Genomic DNA, 26,305 nt, shown 5'->3' on the forward strand with positions numbered 1-26,305 from the left:
GAACTACTTGTATGACATCTGCCTTCACCTGATATGATTTCATCTCTTGCATGAGGGTATCCTCATGCTATATTTATGGAATTTAAACTTACATGTTCTGGGAGCTTCTGCCTGCTCTTTTTCCTTTAACTTCCCTGGCACAGGTCACAGCTGGTGTATACCCAAATACAGATTTACCACTGAACTTCAAAAGTTCATGTCCTGTCCATAAAATTATTGCAGCAGTAAGGTAACAACAGCGTATCAGCTGTTACTACAGATGTTTAATTGGCTTGATACAAAAATATTTTTAAAACAAATAGAAAAGGCAAAACAAGAATTTGACTTAAAGTATAAACAATTCAAAGTCATCATTGGACTGATTCTGACAATTTAGAATTAAAAAATTAAACAGACATGTTTACTATGTATTATGAAATAATGAAACAGAGAACGTGCTGTAGCATCATTCTTAACATACTCTATAATGAGTGGAATGAGTTAATTGGTACTGGCTGTGACTTCAGTTCATTGCCAGCCTCAGCCATCACTGAAGTTGCATTTTAGGCTGAATGCTGACTCTTATGTCTGTGGAGAAACTTTCTGTTCACTCTAATTAAACTGGATAATGCAATTCATGAACTGTTTCTGGATCAGTGCTTTTCTTACTTTAATGGAAATCAGTGAAAAATAAATAGGCTTCCACAGGAGGAAATAAAAGTACAAACTCAATCTCAAGAAAAACAGCCCATGAAGATTTGTCAAAAGGAGAACACATTGGTGACCTGCAGCCTTTCCTAGGCCTAGTGCACAATACTTGCCTTGGAAATGCTAATGGACAGATGGTACTATTTCATGCTGCTTTGAAGCGAGTTATCAAATCCTGCTGCTAGCACACAGCTATGTAAGACAGAGTTTTAAAATAAGTTATCAAATCTTGGCTCTGATATGTCACCAAATAACCAGAGGCTTTATGATAATGCTGTGGAATGACCAAACCACATCTCAGTAGAAAGGGAAACCGGAACAGTTCTGTGACTGCAATTACAACAGAAATGGCTGCAGTTTGCCCAGTGCAGCAAATCCCCTGTCTCTGACAACCTCTTTTCCAACATGTTTTGCTGTTCAGAGCTCCCTTGCAAACTGAAAGATATAATAGTGCCTACTGAGAAACAGAAATGCAGCACTGACTTAAAATTCTCCTAGCCCTTCTCTGGTTTCTTTCCCTTTACCTGTGCAGAGGGAGCTTTCAATGAACCAGTGCAGAGGGAGGTTTTAATAATTTGTGTTTCTCCTGTGGCCTAAAGCATTCCTCCTTTAACACTGTGAATAATCTGGAGAGGCATCACCTGGGTAGTAGCATGTGATGCATTGCTACTAAAGAAAACCAAGCCGGATTTTGGACAGTGAAGCAGAAATTTAGTTGCTTTCCAGGTTTTAATGATCTTCTTTTCAGATGTAAGGCTGTTCCTTATTTTTTTTGTCAGAGGGCCTTGTAGGTCTTTTTTAACTATTGCCACATGATGCAATAAAGGTGGTTTCTACTTTCCATCATGTGATATAAATTGGAGTAAAATATTAATTGGTTTTGTTGTGAACCAACATTTCCACAACCTCATAGTTGATGTGAAATGACCACTTTGTCACCTGGGCAGCTAGAAGATCCCAAACTTTGTGACTGTGTTCCAGACCTGTACTGAAAAAAGATCTGCCCAAATTCTTGTTTTAAAATTCTGCAAGAATCTTTCATAAACAGACTGAATATTTCTCTGTGAGTCATTTAATATGTGTACTTCATAACTGTCCAGGACATTTAATGATAATGCTCAGGTTTATATGGAGACTTTAGCAAATTATACACTAGCAGCAAAATCCTTTCAGTCCTGTGGATGCAGCAAGGTGGATGCTGACTACAATCTGTCAAGGGCACAAGAACTATTCTCATCATTGAAAGCAGCTGGCAGCAAAGAGGGTCAGGCCCCTGTATGTAGCTACAAAGACTAACCAGAAGACATCTTTAAAAAAGTACTAATCATCAGGTCTCAGATTCTCAATTCCAACTCTATTCCTTGCTGCCTTTGTCAGTCCCAACTCTTTTCCCCAAACTGTTTTTCTTCTGTACTCTTTTACCTGCCTTCTGAGCCTCAATGAAATTAAAATGTCTCAATACCTTAATTGCAAAGATATAATTGGTTTTCCATGATGTGAAATGAATTCATCTGCAACATGGAATGTTTAGAGGATGAAAAAAAATGGTCAAATTATCTGTTAAGACTTTAAAACCAGTAATTAGATCTCATTATTTTATATGGCAACACATGCTTCTTCAATAGTTTCAAAATTTTTATTTCTTATTAACTGAGATTACATCAGCTTGAGTTAGCTCATCTCTCTTCTCTGTGGTAGTATTATCTGTTGCCATCTAAGTACTTCTCCTGACAAACAGAAGGACCTACTGTTCAGGGTTGAATAGTGGGGAGTTAAGAAGGTCCCATGAAAAGCTTTTTTAGTTTTGATGATAACACGCAGGTGTAACAATGATGAAGGGATTTCCTACATGAGGATAAGCTTTGCCTTGCATGAAGAACTTCACCAGAGTATGCCTAAAATAGATATCTACGATTCTGAATGTGTTTGAGGTTAATAGCAGTTAACCTGAAATAAGAGGCTTCTTTTAGCATGAATCTAACCATTTAGTTAGAGTCTAATCTCAGGAGTCATTATGTACCTCCGTTGTGTCACCTCAAAATGATCCTTTAAATATTTACAACACAAAACATTTTAACATGGCAAATGCAAACAAAACCTTGTGAAATTAAAAAAAAAAAAACACCTCACCAAACCAAACCCCAAATCAAAAAGCCATTAGAGCTAGACTACAGATTCCTTAACAGGGGGTAACTGATTTTCCCAGGACAACATGAGGGAGTACTTAGTATATATACATAAATGTTGGACTCCAGACAAAGTTCCCTGAAGTTATTCACCTTCGAGTGTAATAAAAAAGGCATTTGAATTCTGAAGTAGGTGCTGCTTAAAAATTTGGCTTTATTTCATTGCAATAAATTCCAGAACTCATGCAGAATATAGATCCCTAAACTCTTACTCATCTCTGCCCTTATATTTGTCATCCTTGTACCAGAATTATTACAGCCATCTCAAATTCTGCATCTTAATCTGACTAAATAATTTTCATGCAGATTTTACCTCCCAGAAGTCTGTTTATGATCTTCAAAGCTATTTCAGCTTGTCCTGTATCTTTGATCGTATCGTTTGAAGATATATGCTATCACACCAGTAAAAAGAAACTAACCTAGAGAACACCTTCAGCTAATTCAGAATCCTAAACTGATATAAGCATAATTACTTGGAGAAATAGAGATCAAACCAGGGAACCAGTCATCTTGTTCCTCTGTCAGGGGAAGACTTTGCAAAGGAAAGAGCCCTTTGCGACATTTCACTTGTAGCAATTAACCATGTGGTGTCATCTTTCCATGCTGGCACACAGAGGTTGCAGATTCTGGAGAATCAGAAAGAGATCAAGGACATTCTTACAGAGATCCTAAATTATATCCTATGTCCTGAATACTTGTACTTCTTTTTATTCTGCTGGTAAGTCTGAACAAGATTTCTGTGGCTCAGGAAAGATCCAGTGGAAAAGCTACACACCATTAGCTTTCAGTACTTAACAACACAGTATTTATTTCAGTGGGAACATACTGTATGTCATTCCTGTTGTACCCTCTGCTTTGTGCCTGCATCTTTGTTCCCTGAATGGACAGTGCTGTGGCCTACAAGGCTATTTCCATCTACAACAGTATGTTTTTTTGCCATGAAAGAGACAGAGAATGGCTGTGGTGGCTGTTTGCTTTACTCTAACAGCCAGATACTCCCTTCTTTCACAAAACACAAATCTGCGGCATCTATATGGTAAGAGAGAGTGAAATACTAAGCTGTGGGGCTCACTGTGGCCACATCAGCATAGTCTCAGCAGTAACGTAACCAAAACACAAATGCCTGAATTGCAACTAGTAAAACCAGAGTACTTCTCTGAAGCTGACAAGAAAACAGGATTGGAGTATACCCGGGTTTGCTGCTTTGTCCCTTTATTTTTATAGGAATTCTATTTTCCTGCCAACTGAAACTCACTGAGGCACAAATTATTCGTAAGTTGTGGAGTCATGTTATTTAAGATCCATCCCTGACCATTTATGCTAGGTTGTTGAAAGTAGTTTTATTTATGATCTTTCACTATTTTTTCTATCTACTGTATATCATACAACACATCATAAAGTTCTAATGCAGTCATGATTCAGTGCCATTAACAGCTGCACAAACAATACAAACTGTAGATCTTCGGTTTCTAAATTTCAGTTTTATGTTCAAGACCCAGATTATCTTGAGTTTGGTGTGCAAGTCATCCTGCCAAAGGCCATTTCTTTGTGCAATATCTGTAGCTGATTCCTGTAGTACCTTCTAACATTAAAAATATGAGACACTTCTGAAATATTTTCAAACTTGATGCCAAAGTGATTTATGCAATTTGTCTGATATAAGCCAGTAGTAAAAAAAGCTTTGCAGTGCTGATTCTTGAAGATGCTAGAAAGTTCCAGCTCTCTCTAAATTCAGTTAATCAAAATTATATTACCTATATACACATCTAGATAGGAATGGGAGGAATACCTAATATCTTCTTTACTGAGGGCCAGTACTAAAAATTATTTTACATTGATGTTACCAAAGGCAAAGAGACTTAAAATACTTTTGCAAATCAAATCTATTTCTCCCTACCTTAACATTTGAACCAGTATATTTTTATCTCAGCAATTCATTTTGTTTCTGTGATGCACTGAAAACAAAGACTCAACTGTAACTAGTAATGAAGTTTTTGTGTGAACTAAAGCCAAACACTACAACTATTTTTACAAAAACAAGTGTCAGGAAAGGACATCAATATGTAGAGAGAAGTAGTGGAAAGTCCTTCAGGTACGATTCTAAATTGAAATGTCTCCTGACGGAATGACTATTCATAGATAAATAATGAGTATCCACATAGTGCTCTGTAGAATTTCAGAAATATTTCATGCCCTTTGGTGTGCAAACAATAATTTAAAGAAAAAAGGTGATTGTATTATTTTTGTTCCAAACAGATAGCTTGGGTTTTATGCATGCTTTTTGAATAAGGAATTCTAAGGATCTGAAATATATGCACATGCAAAAGCATCCATCTGAAAGTACTGCTCCTTGTGATTTTACACCTCCAGTCACACAGCCATTTAAACCCTCTCACTCTGTGAAATATTTCATTTGTCTCACAGAGATTGCATAGCACTACCTTTCTTTTTAAGCCTGTTAGTACGAAGTATCCTTCATCAGGTTGAGGATGGTATTTAGCACTTTCCCTCTTACCATGAACTAAACCCAAGGTGGCTTCTCTCATCACCAGCAAACCTTCACCAAACCCCGAAAAGGAGATATCACACATAAATCACAGTAGGTCATACCTTAATTCATAAATATGGTAACTTGCAGCACATCATTATCAGTACCATCAAGTATTTCCTGAAAGGATAGCTATAATGTTTGAATTAAGACTGTGTATTTGCTAACTCAACAAACTTGTATTTAAAATTAAAGGCAGATTAATTAGAAGAAGCTATCCTTTTATCATGTTCAATGAGAGGTGCAAGTAATTTCCTTTAATGCACAATAAGACATGAAAATCAAATGTAAAACTACAACTCTGAAGCTTGCATGCAAATGCTGCTCAAAAAGTATTTCTAGACATTTCCAGCAATTCATTTCCTTTCCAAAATTTGGCAATTAATTGCTTTGACAGATGTTCTTTTTTGTTGTTCTTTGTCAAAAACTCCCCAAATCTACTTTGAATTTTGTCTTAAGCAAAAACACCTTTTTCCTGATAGAAGCAGTACAAAAAGTTATACAAATATTGTAAGTTCTAGACTTGGAATTTGTTCAGCTTTGTCACTTGACAGTGAATCCTACCATCAGAAGCAGCTGCTGAGCAGAACATGGCTGCATGCTAAACTAGTAGTTTGAAAAATTTAAGTGTCTCTCCAGAACAACTCAGTCCATCTCCACACATTTACTAGTGTTGCACAGACACTCATTTGACTATTTGTTAACAGACAAAAGCTAATTTATTGGAATCTTTTGAATAGAGTTCTAAGTGACTATCCCAGTCTATGCATGATTGTTTCTGTCAACCACCTTAAACTATGCACCAACCATCTCCTAATATCTTAATTACATACAAAACTCAGTCTTGTGTTACCATTCCTGCATCTCCAGGAAAATGCTGCAGAAATTGTTTGGGGGACACCTTCAGACTGACAGATTGTCTACCCAGGGCATTAATTAACAACCTTAAGTATTAATACAGTGTCTACCAAGTGCCTTATGCACAGCAGGGGATGCTTTTGGGAGTCTCCAGAAGTGTCTGAAATTCCCACTTATAGACCTCCTGCAACAATTAGTCAAATGTTTTGCTGTGAAGACAGTTGGGTGTTCAGTGAATTCCTTTGTCTTTCTCTGGGCTTATCTCTATGGAGACTAACTGGGAAGTTCCTGGACCAGTGTGGGAATTTGATGACTCTGCACTGCGTAGGCACACAGGAATGGCCCTGATACTCAGCTACACAATTATAACCACAGTACAAACTTGACTTTTATTCTTGTATCACAATTATAACTCAAATTCCATATATCTTGCACTACAAGATAGTATAGAAAAGTTTTGTCAAATACACAGTGAATAAAACATACAATAGATGCGCCATCAAATAGAATTCTAATTCAGGAGTCCGACTTGGACATACTGAACATTAGGGATGATAGGTTTGTATGTACACTGGGGTTTTGGTAATACAAGTCAAGTACAAGGCTTAAAAAGGTCTATAATATTTGCTGTCCCTATAGGAGAGAAAGGCAAATTGAAAACTGACATTTTCTACTGACAGGTTGCCATGAAACTGGCCACGTGGCAGTCATTTCAGGTATCTAAACCATCTCAGCATGGCTTTCTTGATTTCTGTGGTAGCACAGTTTAACACCCTTTCAAAGCCTTACTTCAGTATTCTCTCTTGGGAGCACAGAGTAGAGAGAGAATGCAGTTAATGCTGATAAGGATGCTATTAGAGGAGTCTCTAAGATCAGAAACCTAGCAAACAATATAGCAAAGAAGAGAATAAACTTCCAACCCCTCCCCTTCTCCCTCCCCCCCCCAGCACATTTGGTATCCTAAATTCCACAGAACATGCCTAGACAATAGTTTTGTTGCACACCTAATGTTGAAAAAAATTTAGGAGCTTCAACCAGTATCAGATGAAATTCAGGGGGTTCTGTATTCTCAAACAGATAAAATGCTTCCAACTAGAAATCAAATTGGAACCATGAAACGTAGCTTTAAAGTGAATCATATTAGAAAGTCATAGGTTATGAACAGGTCACTGTAATCTTGTTATCAAGGCATTTATTTCCTAACTTTTTAATCCTAAGTACTTGATGTAGCTACCTTGTCTGTTTTTTTCCACATAGTTCTTCCTTTTGTCTGTTTATTTGCAATAGTGAGAACAATCACTTGTCTTCTGTTCAGAACGTGGTTTTGGCGAGGTAATTCTGTTTAGTCTTGCTAGGTATGAGCTGTCTCCATGCTTTTGATGGACAAATATGTTTTTGTTTGACATTCTTATTAATTCAACACTGTCTCCTCGAGATGAAATGATGACTATTGACAGTAGCCTGTGTGCTCTTCCTGTATTGCAATTTCCCCTTCAGGCATATTAGCAGCAGCACCTGCTTGGTTCTCTTACGAGCTCTCCTTACCAGTTTGCTCCTCTACTACATTATTACATTAACTCATGAGTAAGTGTTGGTCTTTAGTTGTCTCTACCCCATTTTTTAATGCACACAACTCCTTTAAGAGCTGCAAGTGTGTTAGAACACCAACTGCAGCCACTACCAAACTGAAATAGACTAAAAACTTCTCGAAAATATCTTCCTGTTGGTGAAAGTTAGTAGCATTATGCTTTAAACGTAGCAAGGAAAATCAGCTATTTCTGGGAAGAAACCATATTTTTCTATAACACACTGAATCCACTTTCACTAGCCAGAGCAAAGCATTATTTTTTCCAAGATTTTTTGCATCTCAGCATGTTTTTCTATTAGGAAAAACTGCACCACTAAAGCAACTAAATTCCAAATACTAATATTTTGGCTAAGAGGCTCTTTATTGTTCAGAGTTCCAGCTCTGTTGTTATTTTTACTGGTCAGCAAGGAGAATGACTAGGTGTTAACTGCATCCTTCTCTTTAGATTCACTACCCCTATTGTTCTTGAAACTTGTGGGAAGTTAACAGCAGATAAGTGGACAAAACCTATGGGGGAAAAAAAAAAAGTTGGAGGGGAAAAAGATCCACTCAAAATTTGAAAAAGGAGGAAAGAATACAGAAATTCAACTACAGTTGTTCAAGCAGTTACTGCTCTTTTCTTGAGACCTTTATATGAAATGTCATAGGCTGAGCCTCTCCCATTTTGTTCCTGTCTCACACCTTCTGCAGTGAGTTATGAATACCATCCATTCATAGTAAGTCCTGCACCAGGATCCTATATGCCCAAATCAGCAGTTTTATCTGTGATCTGTCAACCACATCCGCTTCCAGGCTGAAAGAGGCCAGTGCAACTTTGCAGCCATGGGCACTCCTCCAAACACTGCCCTGCTAAAAGACACACTCCTTCCTCACATGGCAAGGCAGATTCACAGCATTTCTGATTCACATAACGGAATGCCTGGATCCCACATGTGGTGAAAGCTAACAGATAGATACCCATGCTTTTGTAACAGCCAGTGTTCAATGCACTGAAGAACGATGAGAATTTAACTTTTCTGTAAACTTTTCACAATACCCACTAGCAGGGATTATGCCTCATATGCACTTTGGGGGCAAGAGTTTCACACACACTACTGACTCAACGTCATTATTAATGAGGTCAGCCTCTTACTGCTTTTATTTGCAGCAGAACGTTTGCAGCTCCCCTGAAAAACATTCGTTATGAAATTAAACACAGGCAGCATTGCACGCTTCTGAAGACTGTGCTGGCTGAAGTCTAGAGCATTTCACCTCCTGATAATGAGACTCAGAGTGCCCTGAGAAGAGAACAGCTAGGGAGCTAGTAGGTTGGGGTTTTTACTGTGTTGCTTATCGCTGCCACATTCCTAGCTGGACAGATGGCAACCATGTTGTCAGTCTCAGCAGATGTAAGGACTTACTTCAGTATTCAGGGAAACCAAACTACTCTCATTTGCATTAGAATTGATTCCCCCGGTTCCAGATTTTAGGCATGCTGGTAGAGTTCAGTGGATAAACAGCATACTGTTATCATCAGATTAGTGCCTTTGAAAGAACATAAAATTCACTACGGAGAAAATAAAACGTTGGTGTTCTTAAGTTTCCACAGACACTCAGCTCATAATTCACATAGATTTGGGGGATTTTTAAATTTACAAAATACAGCAATTTTTACGTTCTGCAAAAGGCCATGGAAGATGTGTTACAGAATGCTTGAAACTGCTATAAAAGATATGAACCAATTCCGAGGTTTTGCTTCTGTGGCAAAGACAAACCTGTTGGTATATTCCAGTGTTCTGAATCTTTCTGCAGATTGTTTGCATAATTTGCTTTCTGCCATTACACTGGTGTGATACGTAGCTTTCAGTTCCCTCTCATTTCCTCGGTTGTACATGTAGCTCAGTGTGCGGACTCTCTTTTATTTGGTCTTTCGTATTTATTTTCTCTCTTGTGATTTACCTTCCACAGTATTCTGGTAGAGATACGAATTTCCATTTGTTCTGTCAGGTGAAGACTGACTGTACTATCTCTCTTTGTTCAGTCCTCCTACTGATTCATCCTTAAACTGCAGAAACAGTGGGTTTCATATGTATTCAGGTATCTTCTTGTCTAAACTATCAATACAAATGCATTATATTTAGCTGATAAAGCCAGTAATTAATTCTAGTTTGAACTGCAACTTAGCTACATTTAACACTGAGCCAAAGTTTAAATAAAGAGGAACCAGATTTTGTATTTCATTAGAAATGAACTACTTTGAAAATCAACTACTTAAATTTTTCAGGTCCGAAATGGAAAACAAGGCATTCTGAAATATTTAATTGAATTAATCCTTATTCCTACCAAAATCCTCTGGGTTTAATCAAATAATTTTCTATCAGTAAAGTCAAAAGGATTTTGATCCTCTTCATGACTTTACAAAGTTCATTCAAAAAAGCTGTTTCAAAACAAAGAATACACAGTATTTTGTTTGTCCCTTTTTAAATGTCAGACTAGGACATATTCCTAATTGTGGTAGTTAAATCCTAAACTGAAATTTCAGGAAGCATCACTTTGGGGTTTTATAAACAATATTTTGCAAGTATCTATTGACTGAGAGATTTTGATAATGATGAGCATGTAATATCTTCCTGAAAAATATTTTGACAAAAAGCTTTTAATGGGCACTGTTGAGAACCCAAATGATTAAGATGTTGCTTAAAACACAGCTAAGCTAGACCAGCATTCACGGGCTCATAGTCCGTATCAAGAGGGGAGAAAGCACCCTTACTGAGACAAGGACAATTTCTTCAGCATTCTTGTTTATTGTTCTCTAGCGTTCAGGCTATGCAAGCAATTGCGCCAAAAAGAAACTTCAGAAATACTTTTTGGCATTCCACTGTAGATGAGAGTCAGGCTGTGTCATGACCACCTAACTAGGTCACCTTTACAACTGCTCACATGAGGCTGTTAGCTGACAGAACCTGGTTTTCTCCTCTTGCCTCCAGGAAGCAAAAAAAGAACAACATTATTATTTTTTCCCTAATTAATAACCATTAAAAAAAAACAAAACAAAAGAGAAGGCTCCTGAATCACAGGCAAATAAACACAGGTTAAGATTAATACTTAATGGTTTTCCTTTTATGATGTTTTTCAATTTTATACTGTAAAAAACAAGACCTTTCTCAAGATTCAGTAAATTAGGGTGTTCTGATAATTTTGGAACAAGTTATTAATTGTGTAAGGGCTGTGTACCCTTTTGATGCTTCTTACAAATACTAAATTGGCAGAAAGGCTGCGTATCACCACTGGATTTCTGCTTTCCGAGAGACTATAACATAGCAAGAAACCTCACCATAGTCCTAGTGATAGGGTACAGTTATTAGTAGTGTTGTGAACTCTATAAAGGGATTGAACAAATATTTGTTTTTACAATGCTGGGTCATGGCCTCTCCAAGACAGTGAAGTATTCACTCTATTCTCAGCTACCTTTTCAAACTTTGACATTTCTTTCAACAGAGTTTAGCTCATTTAAGGGGGAAAGTAGCTCATCCATAGTGTATCAGGAAGCTCTGACACAATCATTATGATGATAGCAGACAGAGTCTTATTTGCATCCACCCAGACATTTTCTGTCCTTGTAGTGATAGTTTAAATCGAATCATTACAGCACACTACTGTGGCTACTGCCTTGAAATGATTTTGGCATGAGACAAAATAAGCCACCTATTAGAATATACTCTTCCTTAAAAAAGCAGGAAGTATTTTCATGTTGGACTACTTAGCAAGTGAGGACCCATGCTCCAGTGAACGGCTGCACCCTCTACAGCCTCCCATGACAGCATCATAAAAAAATTATAATAATTGTGTACCAAGTATGAGCTCATGCTATTTTAAACTCTGCAAGAGCATCGTTTCAAGTTTTCTGTTTCATCCGGTCCTCCAGGTTTTGATATATTATTTATTGAGAAAATTCTCATTTCTGTAATGTGGGAATTCAGAGTATGTTTTCTGCCCTGTTCTTGCTGCTGCGGCATCATAATAAAAGACAGATTCAAGTTTTAAGGAAGTTGAACTGAAATTGTAGAGCTAATAAACATAAACTCTGCACAAGCAGCAAATAGTCTCCCATAAAGAACATGATTCTGCTACTACTTCAGATTTTGTCTCTCATTTCTGAGCGGCCAGGTTATGGGAAAATGGGAAGTTTGTGTACCACAGCCAATATTAAATATTATCACTCTTGTTTGTTTGTTTGTTGTATTATTCAGTCATTTACCAGTCTTGTGAATCTTGTCTCCCTGGGTAGAGGGGTTAAGAAATGTCACTCTAGTATTTATCTGTATGGGGAAGAGCCAGCAGCAGGAGTTCTGCAGAGGCATATTGGATCTCAGTGGGAACAAGAGCATCACGGTTAGGAGTTGGGTAAAACAGGAACAAAATCAAGAGGGTTATTGGTGTCACACTTTTTCTACTGGAGTACTCAAGTTACACAGGCTGTGATCACAGGTGCCTGTACCTTACAAAAAGAAATATTACCAAAAGAACAGCAAAAGTTCAACACTTCTGCAAATCATGTTGGATATGTGCTGTACTTATAAAAACAATTACTTGTAATTACGTTAAAACACCCTTATTGCAAACCAGTCATATTTATGTATTATTTACTTTTAAAAGGTAAGCATTATTTTACTTTCCTTTCTTTTTTTTTTTTTCTTTTTTTTTTAAAAGTCCCTCTCCAGACTTCTTACAGGCCCCTTTAGGTACTGGAAGGCTGCTATGAGGTCTCCCTGGAGCCTTCTCCAGGCTGAGCAAGCCCAACTCCCTCAGCCTGTTTTCATAGGAGAGGTGCTCAAGCTTCTTGATCATCCTCATGGCCCTCCTCTGGACTTGCTCCAACAGCTCCATGTCATTCTTACATTGGGGGCCCCAGAACTGAATACAGTACTGCAGGTGGGGTCTCAGGAGAGCAGAGAGGGAAAATCACCTCCTTCGACATGCTGGTATTAATATATTTGTCTCAATGGCTGCCACAGTAGTATTTTTAATATGCTCTTTAATATGCTGTTTAGCTTTTAGTAGTGGCATTATACTCTATAATGTACACTAGTAATTTACAACAGAGATTAACTCACAATACGTATTATGGATTTACTTTGGGACTGTTCCTCTCGTAATTACTTTAATGCTCTTTCATCAATGCCTGAGTTTATTCTTTTATTTATCATTTTTTGTTATTCTTTTCCACAATTCCTTCTGATTTCTGTATTCCTTTTGATGCCTTTTTTTTACAAACTTAAAAAGAGACAGATTATAAGAACTCCATCACCTGCAGCTTGCTAGAAATCCTGACCTGAAATACTGTTATCTGAGTATTCGTTCTGCCTAGAGGATAGGTTAGGAGCTCTGTATGAGTAAAAATGTTTTCATCTGATCCATATACAGCATATTCATTTGGAAGTTATTTATAGATATGCTGTGCTATTTCCATTTTCTGCCCCTCTACCTCTTTCTCAATATTAGAATTGCTTTCTGCCTCTTTCTGAATGTGAACATTTCTGTCATTGTAATCCTTCTACTCTGATCCATTACTGTTCTACCTCCTTTATTTAACAAAAATCACTAATATAACTTCATACATTTGGGGAAAAGGGAGAAACACGACAGAAATTGATTCAGTTGCTCTCACATCAGAAAAAGGACAGCTAAGTGTGTTTCAGTTCTACCTGGGCCAGTAAGAAGTTGAATTCACTGTGAACTTCCCATGTGTATGGGAAATATGGGATAGCTTCATGTCAGTTAACAGCAGATCACCTCATCTGCCCCTCTTCCTTTTATTTGTCAAGACAAGATGCTGTAATTCAGCTGTAGCTGTACAGTCACCTTTATCAGATTTGAGTGTAGTCCCTCACTGACATGTGATTCCCATTGCTCCCTCTACTCATGGCCAGCCCTGCATCACTGGGCAACTGAACCATATATATCATGGATTAATCTGGCTAAAACATAACGTAGCAAAAAAACAACCAACAAACAAACCAAACAATTTCCAGTTGGCTCAGTCAGACTCATTGCACTGCCATGCAAATCTGGGAAGAGAAGGTACAATCACCCCACTCAGCAGCTGCCCACACATAACTAACGCAGCCATTTAGTTGTAGAGTCAGCCAGGCTGCAGTCCTGCTCAGCCTGGAAGCCGATGGGAGGTAAAATACCCTGTTGATAGAAGTAGAAGGTCAAGGCTGCCCTTTTCACAAGTTGAGGAGTCTCCATGTTAACTCACAATGGCATCAAGAAACATCTGACATGCATGGAAGAGTTATCTGGACTACATTCATCAAAAAACAATTTCCAACAGAATACTGCAAGGGTCGTGTCTGTCCGTGTGTGTCCTGTCGCCCCGTCCCCCGTCCCCCCCCTTTTTTTTTTTCTGCTCTTCACCTAGATAGAAGTAATCAGCACTCCTTACTCGGGTCAATGGAGACAGACATAGCAACAGTAGATAAAAGAAAATCTGTCCTAAAGGATTGAAAATGTAAGAGAAAGGGGTAGAGACATAGGAATTAGTTCATCACTACAGTAACAGAAATGGTTTCAGTAAAACTACATGGGGAAAGGAATTTTGCTCTGAGTTCTTGTAACAATGGAAAAAAAGAAATGAGCATCTGGAGGTTGAAACTACTTGGTTTCTGGAGCCCTCAAGATATCATGCCAGCCCTGTGAGCAGTACACTGTGCATCACTTTTGATAGTAGAAAGCCTGTTTTTAAAGTGAATATAACACTCAATGACTGTATTTACTAATTTCCTTCCTAACAATAAATAATCTTTGCTGGAGCCCAAATTTTTCATAGGGCTGGAAAGTGATGACAATATTCAGTGCATTACTTTAATCAAATAATCATAAATAAAACATTTTATGATTTGCAGCTGTATTCTTTCAAAAAAGCTGTACACAACTTTTCCAGCACACTGTGTTGTCAGAAATAAAAAGAAACCCACTTGATCTTGGCCAGATCAGAATGTACTCTTGGCAATGAAAATTGAAAGCTGCAGCATATTTGGCATCATTTGTATCTGTTGGCTTATGGAACATTTCTGTAGCTGTGATATAAACATTTCAAACAAAGATAGTACGTTTTCTTAGTTCTCCTGGAATGTTGATGTTAAATCATCCATACTACAAGGATCGTTGTTCAAAGATTGCACAGCCTGTTACACACTTATCTTGGCGAAAGAACAAAGATAAAGCTAAATACGGTGGTACAATGGTGTAACTTAGGAGCAGTAGTGCCAGACTTAAGTCTATTTTTTGGAACAAAAAAGCAATTTGTAGTCAGAAAAAAACATTAATATCTAGGTAACCAGATGGATAAAAGGATCATAAAAATATGGACTATTAAGGAATGGGAATGTAATGTTATGCTTGGGGGAAGGACTTCAGAATGGGATTGTATGGAGTACTACTAGATGCCAATTTGGCTAGCAGGAACAGAAAAAAGCAAATTTTTAACCTTGTGAAATATTTGATTATTTTAATTAATTATTTACATTTTATAGTGTTATTTTAAAGTTATAAGGCCCATAACCATGAATCTTTAAAACTTCAATTAATAATATTTTTTAAATTCTAGTGTGCATTTAAATGCTTCCGTACATTCACAGAAGCACAAGTGCCAGATTCCTCTGTCAGTCATACTTGTATTCCAGTTGCAACAAGGTTGCTAAAAGTAAAGCTACATCATGCTTTCTTACCATAATCAGCTTAAAATTAATTCAAATATTACACAGAGAGCATGGATTCTTTTTCACCATAACAGAGTTTGGGATTCCATACGACTACACAGGTTCCAGGGGAGAAAAAAGTTCAAAATCATGTAAATTTTTCATTAATGACAAAATTAAATAAACATTCCCTACTATAAATAACTTTTTTTCTACATTATTCATCAATAACGGACCCATACTAGAACTCCTACAGTTAAAGAAATTTCAGGATTTGCTCATACATATTTTGAAATTAATTAGTAATTCTGTTCTTTTTAGCATCCGTTGTCAAAATTAATTACAGAAAACGCATTAACAAGAACTACATATTAAAATTCACGGGAGTGACTAAAGGATTTCCCAAATTAGTGTCTTAAACATAATATTAGCTTATTTTTACTTTAATACTGGAATATATGCAGTTTGTGTCAATTAGAGGACTGATTCAGTCCCAAATTACTGACTATTCTGAAGCACAGAAAAATTAAGTGTTGTAGGCCTTTTCCCTGATGTTCTATTGGATTCTGTTGCATCAGCTTGGATTCCTAACACATAGCCTACAAGGATTTCTTCAAAGATTTCCTGGCTCAATGAAAGCTAATGGGTATTGTCATTTTCGGGGGAGCCGAGGGGAAAAAATCCTTGATAGCATGGAAATTGTAGAAATATGTACAGTAGAAAAATTAAGACCTTATCACTCACCCTACTGAGACAAATGTAGCCAATGACAAAAAGTAGAAAACCACAGTGATGTTGTAAGTTGCTATATAGTGATAAGGTTTTTGCATGAGGAGATGTGGACCCACTAGCTAGACAGAGATGGCACGCTCTCTCTTAATTTGCATAATATATCTATACAGAGAAAGGAAGACAGGCTAAAGCTGAACCCTAACAAGCCAGAGATCAGCACAGTGAGAAGTACAGGCTTGAAAGGAAACAAAAATTTGCAACATCTTAATCAGTGAAAGTGCTTGTCCAGGCCTTAGGTGAATTCTGTAGCCTTGAGACCACCTATAATGCTTCATACTCAAACCTAAAATCAGATTATGAAATGCAGCTGCAGCTGCCCAGAAGAATGTACGACATATGTGATTTAAACCTATGTTTATCCTCACAGACTTGCATAATTCCCCTTGCAACAGAAAGCGAATAAAGCAATCTGAAGAAAAAACAAAAACAACAAACAACATAACAAGAAAAAAGCTATCATTGAATGTGGCATTTCTAAAAACATGGTAGGATTTGGTAAATACATAGGCATTTGAAAAAAAATCTCAGCTCTTGTTCTTGGTGTGATTTACTTAGACCCAAATGGCATGTTAAAACTTCACAGAAGAGGAAAAAACCCAACAAACTGCTATAGAAGCAGGAAGAGGCAGGGCCTGCTTCACACCTCTAGCCAGCAGCCCCATTCTCAAAATAAATGCGGAGAAAAGTAACCTAAAGCTAAAAGTCCATAGGAATCTCCTACATGTTTTGTTCTAATTGCTTTTGCACAGGTTTTCATACTCAGAAATGCAAAGTTCCGTTCAAAATATGCTTAAGCACCTTTAATGATGCAACTTTCGGGTTCCATGAACCTACAGTTTTCATTATTGAAACAATTTGATATGATTCGCCATTCCTGGTGATGTTCAAAGCCGGGTTGGACACAGTCTTGGGTGACATGGTTTAGTGAGAGGTGTCCCTGCCTGTGGTATGGAGGTTGGAACTAGATGATCTTAAGGTCCATTTCAACCCTAACTATTCTATGATTCTATTATTTGATTTTCAAACTGCAAACACATAGTGTTATGTATTTATTAACAACCTGACTGAAAGACAATAAAAATGTAGAAGGCTCTTTCCAGTGACAAAAAATGGGTGCACTTCTTGATATTTACAAGATTCCCTAATACATTTATGCAGATATTGATATTTTTACAATTATTCCTGTATTCCATTTTGACATAATGAAATATTTTCTCTATCAACACATTGCTTAGGATAAAACGGTGCATCTAACTCATTTTTGCTCTGTGTTATTTCAGTATTTTGACAATATGTCTAGGATTGTTGTCCCTGTTTTCCTAGAATTATTGCATTCTGGTCACTTTAATAATGATTTAAAAGGAGCTTTCAGGGAAATCCATAGAATAAGAATGTTTTGAGAGTAGGCAATATTCTCTCTTCCTGTGTGAAGTGCTTTGGGATTCCTTGTCTAATCATTCATTTTCCAAACCCAAAATATTCACTTTCATGGCCTAAGACTTGTTGTTTCCTTGGCTTTGTCAATAACATCCTGTGAAAAGAGAACATTTTTCCCTCTAACTGCTGCTTTTCATTCATCAAAGAAAAAATTATTCCCTACCTTTATACAATAGCACAATGATTACAGTCAATTCCAGCAGCTTGCATAGTAACAAGATTGCCTGTAAATGGCACAAATAAAAATATTTCTCTAATATCTGGAAAAATGGAGGAGTTTATCCCTAAGTTTACTTCCTCCAGTATTTCTGTGTTTGCTCTGTAAAGGTGATTTATTGATAGGTTTTCTGCTACTGATGCTCATGTTTTGAGATGTCTAGCAAAAGGAACAGAAAGAGAAACCTTTGAAACAGAAAATTTAGCACCACACTTCAGTAAATCCATTACTGACACTAAATATAAAGGGGTTTACACATTCAGCCTACCCAGATGAGTGAAACAGTAGTACAGTACCTCAATTTGCTTTTGTAAGTCCTCCTGCCTTGTGTCTGTGGGTTTGCATTTGAATTTGAGAACCTTCGCTAACATACTGCAATAACTTGCTACCTATTAAGAGAAGTTTCATCTATAAATGTTTCCCAAGTAATACTACCTTTCCCAGCCTCTGAATGTATGAAGTTGGCATAAATTTTTCTAGAAAGAAAGTAGTCATAAAATGAAAAATTAACATTTGTCTTAAAAAATCATACTGGAATGTTGTTCATTTAAACTATTCCCGTGAGTCCATCCTTGCCCTTACTGAAACACTAAAATCTCCTTACTGAAACTCAAAGCAGTGCATTTATCATCTTGAAAGATCAGAAACAGAATGAGTTTTCAAAACCATATTTTTTCACAGGCCTCACACCTGTAAGCTTTCCTTTATAACTTTGAACAAATGGGCATAATCTGGGATTATTGTTGTCAACAGAATAGCCTTCTGCATTTAGATTTTAGCTCTGCCTGGAGTGTCCTTGGCCATAGATCTGATCAGACTTAACACAGAACTTGCTTCACACTAACACATTGACTGCCTTTACAGTCACAGAAATATTGTAACTACAGTTTTAATGTCCTTCCACTTGAACTTAAGTTTTAAAAAAGAATTAAAAAAATAAAAATGAAAACCAACCCACAACGTAAGATGGAGTTAGTTATTTCCTTAGGAAAGCTTAACACTGCCATTGTTTTGTGAAAGTTGTACCTCATTTATTCACCTATAGACACCTATAAGAAACCTATAAGAAAACAAACGTTTCAGCACTACACATGGGTTTAGACACACTTGGCACACCAAATGAATTTTTTTTAAAGAGCGGCTATTATTCTCCTCTATTTTTATCCTTATTTTAATATCAAGCTATCATGCAAACATCATTAAATCTATCCTTGCACCACCCTTCAGAGGATATGTGCTGCATCAGGTCTTTGCTATTCAGAATGTCTCTGGCAAAGCAAATAAAATCTGAAACCCATTTACAGTTTTTCTCTATACTTGGGTTCCTTCAGTAATAAGTGGTCAAATACAGAATGAAGTTTTCAGGTGCATCATTGTCTTCTACTACTGTTAAATCACTAGATGCTGTATTTGCCTTTCTTATGGTAGATAATTTCTATCTATCACATTTCCTTCTTGAAAACAGGTTGACTCGTGCACCACATTTTTTATCATCTTTGGTTGAAGATATTGCTGCCAATATGACTTCTACTATACAGGACCTCTGTCCCTCATCTGAGTAAGCTTGGGGACCCTAGAACAGCAACTTAGGTGCACAAGTATCCAGTGCCAGTTTCTGCTACGTTGTAACAATGCAAAACTCTGGAAAGCCAAAATCTCCCAGGTTTCCCTTACCACCTCCATCCTATTGGACTGGGAAGCAGATTCTGGAAACCACTCTAAACATAACATCTCAAAGAACAACAATCACTATTGGAGTATCTTTTATCTTAAGTATCCTTTATCTCCTCTTTTCCCCTGTGCTACCAAATCATCCTGCAAAGAACTGATCAGCAGAGAGCTTATGTCACAGAGTACGTTGTGGCTGTATCTGTCAAACCGGGATATGACAGGACTACTCTTCAAAGTGTGTCATCAAAACTGACTCTGGAATCCAGGACATCTTTATATACAAAAATTGTTCTTCTTCTGGATTCTTCACATACTTTGATCAAGCCTTCTGCTTTTACTGGGTCTTGCAGTGTCATGCAGAAGAAAAGAGTACATAAAGACACCCCAAAGTTTATGAGGCCTCTTCTAATAGACCATGCTCCAGCTACCACATCTGTTAGGTGATATTTGAAAGACTGCAGTATTACTGTGGAGTCTTAGGGGAGTAAAGTTCTTTTTTTCGGTTCCTAGTAATTCAATATTCTTGGTATTTTTTGCTTCTTTTGTAATGTCAGGTGCTTGAAGTGACACAACAGGCTTCCAATGCTAGTACAGGATACCAGGCTGCTCCTTCCTTCAGATTCTGCTGTGTCCCCTGCCTCCTGAAGCAGATGTTCTCCTGGAGACTTGCTGTTAGGTCCGTCCTTTCAAGAATTACCTGCAATGACATTTGGAGATGTGGCTATATGCTGTGTAGTTCTTTTTCTTAGTGATCTTAAGGATCAAACTTGCCAGTGTTGGGGTCAGTGTGAGGCTGCTGCTGCTTTTTTTCCATCATCTTTTCACCTGTAGGCCCTGACTGGCTGTGTACGTCTGCTTGAGGAAACTTTGCTCAAATGTTGTTACAGAGTGATGGCACTGCATTATTTGAAACAACTACCTCTAGACATAAGACTGAGGAAAAAATAACAGCAAATTGAGCATATATAAGAAATGAGTTTATTCCCCTATCTGAAAAAGTTACAAAAATAACTGTCTACAAGATCGGCATGGATCAAATCTAAACTGTTCAGCATTACTTGCAGCAGCCAGAGTGAACTCACTCCATCATATTTTACTTTGTTAGTGCAGGTCATTTTCAAGCAGTAGCATTACTGGGTAAGTTTTCTTCATCTCTAAACTAAGGAATGACTTTGGAGCTAATTTTATTTGGCATTAGATGTGGCCTGAATGTCCAGAAAACCCTCATATAAGTACAAATATGTCAGCTCTTATATTTCTGGCATTTGTCATTGCTAAACCCTGTTCTGATTCTAGCCAATCAACCACGATAATTGCTGGTTTTACTCTCAATTAGCACCTGAATTAAACAGGCATAGAAGAAAAGTATGCTCCTGAAGATCATAGATACTTAGTATATCTTATGACTACTTTATACTCTATTTCTCTATCCTACAAATGATTCTTTTTGGCCACAAAAAAAGTACATCAACATGTCTGTCATCCTCAATTCTCAGTTTTAAGCTGCACTGTTCTGATAACTCAGTTCTGTACAACTGATATTTTTGTATTTCTTACTGACATATTTCAAATTTACACGTGTCTGGGTTCAGCAGTAGCAGTCATTTTTCTCCTTCTTGGTAGCTTGTGCAGTGCTGTGTTTTGACTTTTGGCCTGGAAACAGAGCTGATAACAATGATGTTTTGGTTTGGCCAAGGACTCTGTGAGCCCCATGCTCTGCCAGGGAGGAGGGGAATCCGGGAGAAAGCAGAGACAGGATACCTGACCCAAACTGACCAAAGAGGTATTCCATACCACAGCATGTCATGCCCAGGGGGGAACTGGGAGTTACCCAGAAGGCAGGGGGTCTGTCGGGTCAGACTCGTTGTTCAGCAGGTGGTATTGTACTCTTTTCCCTTGTTATTATCTCTTACCATTGTTGTCAGTGGTAGCGGTAGTGATTGTGTTGTACATTGGTTGCTGGACTGTTCTTGTTTCAACCCGTGGGAGTTGCATTCTTTCAATTCTCCTCCCCATCCCTCCGGGAGTGGCGAAGGGGGGAGCCCCCAGGGAGGGACGTGGGCCTTGACTGCTTCCAGCCTGGCACCACTCATTGGGAGTGAGTGCACAAGCTGTCTGGCTGTGTTTAAACCACACCACCACACTGTTGTGTACTAAGCCCAGGCTGTAAATCAGAAGCACGCAGCCCTTACGCTGGGAGGAGAAATGAAAGAATGTAAGCCCCCTTCCTTTCCCCTCTAACCCACTCCCGGAGGGACGGGGAGGAGAATCAAAAGAATGCAACTCCCACGGGTAGAGATAAGAACAGTCCAGTAACTAAGGTATAACACAAACCACTACTGCTACTACCAATAATAATAATTATAAGGGAAATAACAAGGGAAGAGAATACAGCTGCTCACCACCCACCAATACCCAGCCCAATCCGAGCAGTGATCTAACCCTTCTGGGTAACTGCTCCCAGTTTATATACTGGGCATGACGTGCTGTGGTATGGAATACCTCTTTGGCCAGTTTGGGTCAGATGTCCGGTCTCTGCTTCCTCCCGGCTTCCCCTCCTCCCTGGCAGAGCGTGAGACTCAGAATGTCCTTGATCAGACTAAACATTTGAGCAGTAACTAAAAACATCAGTGTTATCAGTGCTGTTTCCCAGGCTGAAAGTCAAAAAACACAGCACTGCACCAGCTAAGAGAAAAAAAAAAATGACTGCTACTGCTGAACCCAGGACACACACTGAACCTGACACACAGCAGCTGTAACCCTTTCATCTTTTATTTTATTGTGTTAGCACTCTAGTAGGAATTTTCAGTTTAGAAATAATGTCTGCCAAAGTTATGCCATATTGCTGCATTTGGCACTTGTCAAAACTACAGTTTATGTCACTTCTGAAGATTTCTTCCCCACACCCAAAGCTATCCTATTGAGTAAGTGGACAAGAAAATAGTAAGTATTAAGGTTAAGACTTATATAGAAGACTGTAAATCTCAAACCTCCGTTCCATCCTCTGTTGCCCTACCATTGTGCTGCCATTATTGCTATGCTCTGTGCAATACTGCTGTCTTCTGAGTTCTTCAGATGAGCCATAGCATTGCAGTGGGAACATAAACGTCCCTTAGCAGGAGAGCAAATGGAAATGGATGAGGATCTTAGGCCTCTTCCCCAAAAAAAATCCTTGTACACATGGTCTCTCCCCTGACTATGTGAGGCCATAGGAAACCAAAGATCTGTGCCAGTTAGCTTGGGTGAAAAAAAAGACATTTACTACACTGATTTATGACAGGAACTGTTGGGACAGCTGACCCCCACCTTGCCAACTTTGCCCAATCCAGCAGTCGATAAATAACAAACAGATTTACTGTGTGGGAACATGTAAACTTAAATATGTGCCATTACTAGGCTCTTTCTTTGACAGCTTTTTTCATCAAAGTCATAGGAATTCTGAAGAAGGGTAGGCCCTATTACATTAAATACTGTGCTAATGTACTTAAATTTGCATTAATAATCTGAAGCTAATGGCATGCTGGGCCAGCAACTTAATTCTACAAGACTTCACTAGTCCAAAACACTGAAGTCATTCACTGGATATAGAACTAATCTAATTCTCTTACATCAGAATTTACATGATATTAAATATATTTTGACAGCACAGTAATAAAGAATATTAAAGAAAAAGTGTGTGCAGAACTGTACAGGTCACATCTGTCTTCATATTACTTTGGGAGGGTTTTCTCTTTCCCCACATCGAAGCCTTGAGTTTAAAGAACCTCCCACAAAATTCACATAGAAGGACAGAGGTTCAAACCTATTAGCTGACATCTGTTACCATTAAGAAGCCCCTGATTTCATTAGTCATAACAAATGGGTTGGATCTGTTACGCATAATCAGTTAAGAATTTAGACAGATTATATCAAAGAAACAGGCACTAAATTAGTGGCTGGAATAACATTAATTAACAGGCAGTAGTTTTACTTTTTTTGGTACAGTAGATCTCCACACAGCATAAACTTGGCTCATTAATATTAATGAAATATCAAGCTAGATCACAAAAATGTTTAGCATGTTTAGCCAAGTACCCTAATGAACAGCAAAGATGTCAGACACCAGTGTAAACAGCATTGCCAAATCCCTGGGTTTCTTTTATCTTTGACTGGTTTTCAACCATGGGCTGTTATTGCACAGGCCAAGCACAGATAGCTGTGATTTGTGCTTCATCACAGCTACCCACCGCTTCCTGGAATGGAAAACTGCTGACTGGATGGCATCCAGCAGCCGCACAGGGCTGTGTTGGAACGGCCAGAAACTGGACAAGGTAATCATTAACCTGTGCCCATGCTGCTTGGACAGCTATCAGACTCGCTCATGACCTGCCTAGGGCACTGAAGAAGCAGGATTTCTGACACAGAGGATCAGTGTTGCTCCCTGAAAGACTTGAATGTGCTGGCAGGGCTTATGCCAAGCACTCAACCGTCAGTAAAGGGCACAGTAAAGAAACCTGAATAAAAGCGAATACATGAGCACAAGAATAATGTTGGCAGGAGTCATCGTTTAGGCCCAACAGGTTTGTTCCTTTGCCCCAGCTTCCTACATACAATCTTTTAACCCATATCATGCTTTTGAATGCTTTTACTGTATATATTGTCAGTGTCACAAAGGTTCCCTTTATGAACTGCTGCCCCCGTTGTTTGTGTTCTGGCCTATTCTAGGGAACATCAAGTTTTCTTCCTAAAGTCTTTAGGCTAGAGAAAGCTGCAAATGCCTCAAATGCAGTGTCCTCAGCCCTCTGTTGTGCTTCTCTGTAGCATTCCAGGTAAGATGCAGGTTAAGGGGTTTAGGTCAAGTGAAAAGGCACAGCAACCTGAAGCTCCAAGATTTCTTTTGAGGCTGAACTGCTGCCACCTCGTCAACTTGTACTGAAGCTTGTATTACACCTCTAAACACATACTAGCATGTACTAGCATGCTGTATACAAGCAACTGAGTAAACGGATTTCAATGAGAAAGTTTTTTTAGTTCACCTTTTCTTCTAGTAATACATTTAAAAAAAAAAAGATTTACATTGTCCAGGTTAATGGATTTTTGTCTTCCAGTTTGAGTTTCCCAGGAAATTACATTTCATATTAAATATGGAATAAATTCTGTTCGTTCAACAACCTCAATAAGGCAGACTATCTAAAAGTGCAGCCAAAGTAAGGATGTCTTCCTGACATTACCTCTCCAAGTAAAACTGTACTTAATAACAGAGTTGCAATGTTTGATTTTCAACACAGGTCCTTACCTGCACATATACCCTCACAGAAGACTAAGCTTTCCCTGAAAAACAAGGTCTAATATAAAACCTATATACGTTTGACCAGTAAGTTCAAACTCAAGTAAAATCTTTAAACAATCATTTAACAAACCTGAACAGACTTAAATTAAAATTTATCAGATTAATTGTTCTTAACTTTTCCCCTTGCAGAAAGGCATACATGAACAAATCTGGCAGATTTTTTTCCATTCTATTCGTTCAGAAATTGGGTTTTACTTTCAAGTTTTATACACTTAGTGTTATTAACAATAAGATACAGTTCCTTATTTATACTAAAGCCTCCTTTCTGCACAAAATTTGCTTTTTTTAAAATTTTAGCTTTTCTAGTGTAGTTCATCGTGAGTAAATTTATCTTTAGAAGTATTGTTTGTATTGATACTGTTATATCCATACCTTGTAACAGTAGTGTTTATACAATTATATGATATAAATCAGGATAATATGAGTAAACCCTGTAGGACAGATTATTCTATTAGGAGTACTCAGAAACCTGAGTTCAACGTCAAAAGATGAACACATCTATTTAAAAATTTATCTTATTGCTTCAGAACAAGTACTGCATTAAGACAAGTCTTTGGAGTTAAGTCCCATGAAAAATATTCTATTTAAAAGCAAACACACCCCAAAACTTACAGACATCAGTAAATCTATGTTATAAAATGTATTTATGTACGCTATTCTGACAATGGCACGGGGTATTTTAAGACTCCTTTAACACATGAAGACAATTAAGTAGAAAATTTAATCATATAGTTACGTATAATCCCTTTACGCAGCAGAATGACAGAACTTTACTGAACTGTTATTACAGCTTTTAATTTGAAATTGCTTATCGAGCAGACTGATTTTGACCTTTAGCCAAAGATAAAATTATCCATAAAAGGAAACAGATAAGATCTTCAGGTACAGCAATCTGCAGTAGCTACTACAAGGTCAGCAGAGCTTTGAAAATTTATCACTCCTGTCTCCTCAAATTAATATAAGACATCTGGTTGGATTCTACATGCTCCAAGAGACATGGTGTAAATGAAGTAACAATTTCATAGAGTTAATTTTTTTTATTTTTCTAAACAGTGAAATTATTTCAGAATTTTGTATTATAAACACATTTTCTATTTTTCTTAATTTCTGTCTATACAGTACGCCAATTATAAGCTAAAAATTATAATTTATTATATTTTGCATGCATCACTTTATTAGAAAGCATATACAGAAAGCTGGAAAAATTCCTACTTTATAATTTTAAAACACCCTGCCGGCCAATAAGCCATTCTATTCCTGTCGTCCATTTATTCACACAATAGGCACTAACCAGCCACAGCCCAGCAGTT

The 26,305-nt window shown here is 37.7% G+C and overlaps 1 protein-coding gene across 12 annotated transcripts in view; it reads right to left on the reverse strand.

Annotated features, from left to right (window-relative positions):
- The window catches only part of B3GALT1 (beta-1,3-galactosyltransferase 1), a 201,703-nt gene that overhangs the window by 119,350 nt on the left and 56,048 nt on the right, over nucleotides 1-26,305 (reverse strand). The window contains exon 2 of one of the 12 annotated variants that reach the window (XR_009723919.1): nucleotides 17,491-17,872. The exons of the other annotated variants lie outside the window; for them this stretch is intronic. The gene's annotated coding sequence lies outside the window, so the exon portion shown is untranslated. Of the gene's footprint in view, nucleotides 1-17,490; nucleotides 17,873-26,305 lie in introns of those variants that run through there. 12 annotated transcript variants of the gene reach the window in all.

This window comes from Neopsephotus bourkii, unplaced genomic scaffold, assembly GCF_033783945.1.
Source record: "Neopsephotus bourkii isolate Nb327-2 ecotype Australia unplaced genomic scaffold, CSIRO-AGI_Nbou_v1 NB_196, whole genome shotgun sequence".
Taxonomy (NCBI): domain Eukaryota; kingdom Metazoa; phylum Chordata; class Aves; order Psittaciformes; family Psittacidae; genus Neopsephotus; species Neopsephotus bourkii.